The sequence below is a fragment of the Cryptomeria japonica genome, chromosome 4 (genome assembly GCF_030272615.1).
Source record: "Cryptomeria japonica chromosome 4, Sugi_1.0, whole genome shotgun sequence".
Lineage (NCBI taxonomy): Eukaryota > Viridiplantae > Streptophyta > Pinopsida > Cupressales > Cupressaceae > Cryptomeria > Cryptomeria japonica.
In genome coordinates, this window is record NC_081408.1 from 765,625,980 (window position 1) to 765,634,602 (window position 8,623).

The window sequence follows — 8,623 nt, forward strand, 5'->3', positions numbered from 1 at the left end:
TTACGTGTACCTTAAATTTAAATGGGTTTCAAACTTTGTTGTGCTAGCTGGTGGTGTTCTTCCATGGAGAAGAAGAGATCGTTAAATATAATCCAGATGATGATATTAAGGTACGCATAATATATGGACTACTTTATCATAGATAAAAAAAATTTAAATATAAATTAAAAATAACAATCTTTAACTCTAACTCTAACTATATTATATGTGTACCTTAAATTTAAATGGGCTTCAAACTTTGTTGTGTTGGCTTCTAACTCTAACTCTAACAATTCGTAGTTGTCTTTTGATAACAAGATTCGGTACCTTTGATTTCCTCTTAAATGCTTGTGTTATCCGCACCTTAAATGCCAATCTTTGACTCTAACTCTAACTATATTATGTGTACCCTAATATCTGCAGAGTGAATCCCATAGTGATGTGCACCCTAGATGTAATGAAGGATGCGTTTGGCGGCTTTCCAATGAAGCTCATGTGGTTCCTGCATGAAGCGGGAAACCATGCTAACTGCAAATGAAATATCAAGGCATGTATGAGTCAAGTAGAGGAGACTACCCACAAGCTGACGATACAATGTGGCATCAACTGGTGGAGAAGAACACTGAGTCTCAAGCTTGACTCCTGAAAGAAACAGAGTCGGTGCAGGCTTACAATCAGCCATATGAAAGCATGCAAGTAGATCAAGAGCATACTTGGGCTACGATAGTGCAATCTCGGAAGGTGACTGTGAAATCTCTATCCCGAGAAAGTAGTGCAAAAGACCCAAGTCAGTCATAGCAAATCTGTCATGCAAAGTAGATTTGACCCTGCTAATGATGGATGTGGTGCTCCTTGTAATGATCAAATCATCAACATAGAGCACAAGTATCAAGTGAGAGTCATCCTATCGCAAAATGTAGACATTCGGATCGGAATGACACCTAGTGGACCCTGCTGAGAGAAGAAAGGAATCCATCTTAGCGTACCAAGCCCTAGGGGCCTACTTAAGGCCATAGAGAGATTTCCTTAGTCTGCAAACCAAGGAAGTGTCCTGGATGAAACCCTGTGGTTGCTCCATATAAATCTCCTCGTCAAGATCCCCATGAAGAAAAGCACTCTTCACATCCATCTAATGCACGACCCAACCATGAGCAACAGCAATAGCAAGTGTCAAGCGAATGGAGTTCATATTGGCTACGGGTGCAAAGGTCTCAGTATAGTCAACACCTGGAACCTGAGAGAAACCTTTCGCAACAAGTCGAGCCTTATACTTATCTACATTACCATCTGCTGCAAACTTGGTTTGATAGATCCACTTACATCAAACCATCTTTCTCCCCTTAGGGAGATGGACTAAATCCCATGTGTTGTTCCTCATCAAGGAACTATACTCTTCCTCCATAGCTTGGTCCCACTCAGGAACCCCTGATGCTTCCCGAAATGTCTGTGGATCGGAAGCAGTAGCAATGAATGCATGTGGAAGATCCTGATTCTATGATCGAGTCCTCCGTGTATCTAAAGGATCCCCAACAAGAGAACCTGCTGACTCAAGTGTCTGTCGAGCCCAACAAGGTCTAGGTGGAGGTGGAGAAAGAGGCTCCTCAACTGCAAGTGGACCCTGTGGAGGTGTAACCCTGTGAGTCGGAGTTAAAGGAGTCTCATCATCTGAATCACTAGCATCACTATCCATAATGGAGGAAGGTGGAGGAGGTAGAGAGGCTAAGTTAGGAGAGCTTTCCTCAAAGTGAACACTCCTCTCAATAAACACCTCGTGTGTCTCAGGATCCATCAATCTATATGCCTTAACACCCTCAGGATATCCAACAAATATGCAAGGCCTACTCTAAGGTTCCAATGCCTTACGTTTCTACGGAGGTATGCGAGCCCATGTTGGACACCCAAAGACTCTGAAATGTCTCACAATCGATTTCCTACCAGCCCAAGCCTCAAAAGGAGTAATACATTGCAAAGCTTTGTGAGGAACCTAATTTTGGATGTGTGTGGCACAACTGATAGCCTCTGCCCAAAAGGCAGGATCAAGAGAACGTGCATGTATCATACAGCTAGCCATTTCTTTGAGAGTTCTATTCTTGCGCTCTGTAACTCTGTTCTATTGTGGAGTGTATGCAACATAATGCTGCAGATCAATCCCCTCAAATGTACAAAAATCCTCAAGTCTTTTGTTCACATATTCCCTTCCGTTATCTGTACGAAGAATCTTGACCACTTTCCTGGATTGCTTCTCCACATGAGTCTTGAAGTCCTAAAATCTGTCAAATACTTCACTCTTATGAATGAGAAAGTAGACCCAAGTGAAGCAGGAGTAGTCATCAATGAAGGTGACGACATATCGGGCCTTGCTAAATGAAGGTGTTGGAAATGGACCTGCTACATCGCTATGAACGAGTTGAAGAACTTCCAAAGCTCTCCAAGCTTTCCCCTTATCAAACTTCTCCTCGGGATGCTTGCCCATGGAACAACCTAAACATACACCCTCTGAAAAACTGATTCGAGGTAGACCTGTGACCATGTCTTTAGTGTTGAGCTGTTGAAGATAGCGGTAGTTGAGGTGACCAAACCGCTCATGCCATAGCTTACTTTCTGAATTTGAATGAGTAAGCAAGGCCCTAGAAGGAGAACTTGGCACAAAGTGGGAGAATGAATAAAGCCTTGAGTTGTCATTGACTTGTCCCATTGCTACCAAGGCATCATCATCAAGTTCCTTTACCACAATTGAATCAGGTGTAAACTCAACCTTTTTCCCATTCCCATAGTGAGTGATTTGGTAGATAAAGAGAAGATTGGTAGACAAGTTAGGAACATAAAGAACATTCTCAAATGTTCCATCATCCATGTCAACTGAACCTTTCCCTTCAACCTCTACTTGTGTATCATTACCTATGTAAATGTGAGGTACCTTAGATGGCTCCAATGAAGAAAACTACTCCTTTGTAGAACCCATGTGATAGGAGGCACTCGAGTCAAGTATCCACTGTTGTGAAGAACCTATTGTAGCCACAAAAGCTTGCCCTTTTCCCTTAGACTATGAAGAAGAGGAAGGAGATGAATCCTTCTTTGTGTAGGCGGATGGCAAGTTGATGTTGTTTTTCTTAAGAAGATTTGTCAACTCATCAACTTGCTTGGTGTGGCATAGATGCTCATCATGACCATACTTCTTGCAATATGCACAAGTTGGTTCATCCTTCTTAGGTGGAGTCCCCTTCTTGGAAGAGGATGAAAAATTGTCTTGTGATGGGGAGGATGATTGTCCTTTTTCCTGTTGTGACTTTGACTTGGATTGCTTCTTCTTCTTGTTGGAATCTTTGCCTTGACTCCCTTGATTAGCCACCAAAGCCTTGGACTTTGAAGACTTGAGAAGCCCCATGTTCAACAACTTAGATTGTTCCAATATCAACATTTCTATGAAAGCATCAAAAGAAGGCATAATATAGGAACTCCCCACTATCAAACGATGAGTTTGGAAGGTAGACACAAATGCTGCATATTCTGGTGCAAGCTTGTCCAACAAGTTGAATATCAACTGAGCATCCTTTTTGTCAATTCCACAATCCTTAAGCTTTGCTCTTAGCTCATTTGCTTTGGTGACATAATCTTGAATTGTATCAAAACTCTTGGGATCGAAGTTGGTGAGCTCATTGTCAATCTTGTAACCTCTGATTTCATCAATTTGACCATACAATTTCTGAAACATATCCGAAGCATCTTTGATTGTAGTACACTTCTCAATATGAAAGATGAGATCATCTGATACATACTTATGCAAAGTTCCAAGAGTCGTGCAATTCTTAGTGAGCCATTCTAACTGAGCATTAAGATCAGCCTTAGGATCAGGTAGTGTCGCTATTGTTCCATCTATGTAATGCATGAGACCTTTTTCCATTAATTTGCTCCATACTTTAATTTTCCATGATGCATAATTATGTGGAGTTAAAGGTGGAAATTTATGAGGACTCATTGCAGCAAAAAATGAAAGAGAAAGAGGAAAGAGAGGCACAATCACACAAGACACCCCCCCAAATTCACTCAATCAAAGAACCCCCCCCCCCCCCCCAAAAAAAAAAATGATGATTCGACACTTTATACTTAGTGTGTGTACAATGGGCCACTTGCAAAAAATGGCAAAGTGGACTTCTAATTTCAACTTTACAACTGCCTCAATAAGGCCAAAAGAGACTCAAACTAATAATGCAAGATATCTAAACTAAGATCCAAGCAATTTATAAGTACCAAATAGGTCAAATAAGACCAATATCTGAAAGTACAATTTCCACTAAAAAATCTGAAATCTGATCATAGATTATGAAAGTAGATGAAAAAATATGCACTTTAAAAAAAAGAACCTGAAAAGGAGGTCGTATGAGCTCAAACGAAGCCTTTGAAGTTGCAGAATTGAGGATTGGACAAGTACAACTGAGAGAATCCAAAAATTCCGAAAAACCTGTGCACCAAAATCAGAAAATAACCACACCACTGTGAAGAGAACAAAAAATTAGCCGGAAAAAAAAAATGCACCCAAAAAGGAGCAAAATTGAGCAAGTTATGAGTCTCCAAAGTTGACTCAAAAAACCAGACTACTCAACAAAGAGGGGTCTAAAAAATTTCAAAAAATGCTGACGCCAGCAAAACACTATGCTAAATTCGACGATCGTATGACTGTCAAAATGGTTGTCGCACCCTGGACTAGGTTGACTGGGCGCTGATTGGGCGCTTATGTGGCAACTGACTGGGCAAAAAATCAGAGTGGCATTGACTGGGTTGATCTGCTAGCGGGCCAGGCGACTGGGATGCTTACGTGGCACGCGGAGGTGGGCCTGGTGCTGACTAGACGGGTGGGTCCAACTAGCGGGTGACGTGGCCTGCCGGCGGCAAGCTGAGCTGGCGGGTCAGACGGTAGGCTGGGTCGGCGACGGTGCTGGGCCGGGCGACGATGTTGCCGACAAGCCAAGCAGCGGTGGCGTTGGGCCCGACGATAGCTGGCGGGAGGCACTAGCGGCGGGTTGGGCGGTCGCTGTTGCCAGAGGGGCTGCCGGAGTGGAGGTGGCATCTACCGGAGTCGGCGGGGCTGGGCGGTTGTCGGGAGTTGTAGAGGCCGCCAGACGCTGTATGAACCTGCAAAGCCTACAGGTAAAAATACGGCGAGATAGAGGGGGGTCTATGGACCCCCAAAAATGTTTTTTTTTTTTTGAAAAAATTCCCTTTCGCCTTTTGAATTAATTTTTTTTCAAAAAAATATTTTTTTACGGAATAATAGAAAATAAAATTGTAGAAAAAAACTTATTTAAAAAAAAAAAACTCTGAAATTCGTACCGTACCGCCCAAATTGGGCAAAAAAAATCCTCCACACCCAAAATTTGATTTTCACCAAAATAGGTCGAGTTTATACTCGATTTTTATGGAAACAGCCTCTCGGACACAATGGTGAAGTCAAAAATTCTCTAAGATGCCTCCAAAAAGCACAGTTCCTTTAATCCGAAAATAGAAGCCTTCCAAAATGTCTCCAAAAACCAATCAATGAAGCCCCAATGGCTCTGATACGATGTGAGATTTTGCCAAGATCAAGGGCACGATGAAAAGCATAAAAGAGAGACAAAAAAATGACAAGAACAAACTGTATTCTCATCAATATGCAAATGATCAATTGGATTAACCAATATAATGAATATAGGCCTGCTTATATAGGCAAGGCCATATGGATATACGAGCACACAATCATGACATGTGGCTCAATGAGAAACAAGGGTAGGTAAGAAATACTAGGGGTAGGTAGGAGAAATAATATAATATTCCACAAGAGGTGGATGATCCACCGAATGTGGAGTGTAACAACAAAATAAGACCACAAAAGGTGGAATTTCTGCTACAAGCTATATCCCTATGTGCACACTTCCCTAAGTGTCTCAAATCCAAACTACGAAGAGATGCATTATCCTAATTTAACTTAAGTAAAGTGTAATAATATCCATAATGAATATTTATTTACACCAACAATCAGTAAAAACACCTCACCCTAATTTAAAAAGTGCAACATTTCATTCTAACTGTATTCATAATATTCCAGTTAAGGAAAAGAAAGATGGTGTTAGGAGAAGACATATTTAGAATGCTTTTGAGATTAAGTATATAAATTTATTGTAACACAAAAAGTTATTTCAAACAATAATACATAAAAAAATAAATTGACTCCCAAACCACTTTAAATCATGTTTATGGCTTACCAAAAAATCATATCTACAAAGCATGCAATATTATAATTTGATTTGTATATTTTAGTTTGAATTGTTAGGAATACAAAACAAATTTTCTACAAGGGTGACAAGACAATTTAGTAGCTTGAATTGAGATGTTATTTGTGCCTGTTTAGAACTTCTTTGTATATGTGTCAAAGAAGTGTGGTCACGTGGAAAGCCATGATTGCAAGATACACACATAATGGATATGTTGAAAAGGCTTTAGAAACTTTCAAGCAAATGCAAATCATATAATATTTGATTAAAATTCTCATGGTTTCCTATTGCATATGTATTTCATGTTATTTGTGCATGAGATCATTATAAAATTCTAAATATTTGTTATGCTTTTAAATTTGAAATTATGTACACCATCAAATAAATATTTTGAATATTTATCATGTTATTTACCATGTTCTAACCCATATTGTCTATGATTAGTTCGCCAATTGCCATTATGATATAAATGACAAACTATTGTAAAAAGTAAGATCATTTGTCTTTCAACTAATCAATATGATATAAAAGAATAAACAAAGTGAGTATATATATATGTATGGTGTAATTTCATGTTATACACATACATAAAATCACTTACTCACCCAAAGTTGTTTCTATGGTTGTGGGGTTAACTCTATAGCCACAGAGTTAGCCATTTCCTTTCTGAAATTTAATTTCAACATTTGACTTAATGACTCACTTTATTTTCATCTCTTGAGCCAACAAAGTACATGATATCATTAGCATCCATTTTACACCACTAAGAATTTATAAGTCATTCCTTATTCTAGAGAATTAAAGGAGCAACCAATAATATCATATTTAGATTTTGGTATAATAAAATGAAGTAAAAACCTACATATCTTTCTCTCTCTCTTGCCCTATTCTGAGACCTCTATATCTATATCTCTTTGTCTCTTTGTATCTATGTCTCTCCAAATTTATTCTTCCATCTATCTCTCATTATTGCAAACATAACATGATCCTATTAATAATGGACCCTAATTATCTTCCTAATTTAGAGGTTTTGATTCAATCATGTTTGAATCACTATAAGTGGATGCATTGTTGATTTTAATCTATCAATTCTCCATTGAGCCATTTTTTGCACAAACAACATCATTTTCTAAATGACCTATCAATTAATCTCATGTACTACACAAAATGTATTTAAAATAAAAATAAAAACTCCTAATTAACCTTCCATACTTGTTCGGCGTACCCATTGCACACCAAGGTGCAATTGCTAGTTTTAAAATTATTAAATAAAAATAATAATTATAGACAATACAATTTTTACTCAAAAAATTTAATTCTGTAACATGGCTGGTTCAACTAATTGAAAAATTGAATTCAATGAATGCATTAGTATCCTGCCTATGGTAGGAACTAATAATAACAATAAAGACCAATAAATCTTTAAATTGAATTGGTAACTCTATATTAATTTGTAGAATATATTTTTTTAGTCTAAATGTGAAATTGGATTGACACTTTTCATGTTAAACTGGAAATTAATAATATAGTAATTGATGCTCTGCAAAAAGGGGGGTTATGTTAGACTAAAACCTGTGGTTGTATAACACATAAGAACACAAGAAACAAAGATAAATATTAGTGTTAATCAACCAAAAACTAGTCTAAGCAGGCATACCAAGAGAGACACTAAAAACAGAGTAAAGCATTTAACTATGAAAATAAATGCAAGAAGACATCTCCAAATGTCTTCTACCATACTCGTAGCTCCTCCTCCCTTGTTCCTCTCCTCTCCAAGTTCCAAATTAGTGTAGCTCTCAGCACCTTTTTGCACTATGGATGCCTTATGGAGATTCAAGATGAAAGATGATTAATCTAAAAATGCTATGCAAGTGTGATCAAACTAAATAGATGCTATGAAATGAGAGTGATTTATTTTAGACCAAAATAACAATGTATGTGATTTATGCTAAATGCTCTTCTCTAAAATTCAGTATAATGTAAATGCATACAAGTTTTTCAGGATCTGGATTATGAAGAAATGGGCTCTATTTATAGGAAAAATGGAGCAATGGATGGTTGAGATTGAGTAATCTCAACAAAGGTCGGGATTGAATGGTATTCAATCCATGTGAGGACCTTCAACCCAATCCCAGGATGACAAGTGTCAACATGAGATGGGTTGAGAGGAGAGGGAAGAAGCATTAAATGCTTGACATGACCTGAAAGTTAACTTGGGAGTTAAGGTTAAGGTTGGGTTGATTGAATAAATTCATTATCCAAAGAATAATGCTTTTATCCAATGGATAAACTCTTGTGCAAGAGTTAGTGAGGATAACCATGGTCAAAGCAATAAATGTTTGAGGAGACACATGGGTTACATGAGGGTTGAGTTAGGGGTCAAAGTCCCTAACCATGGG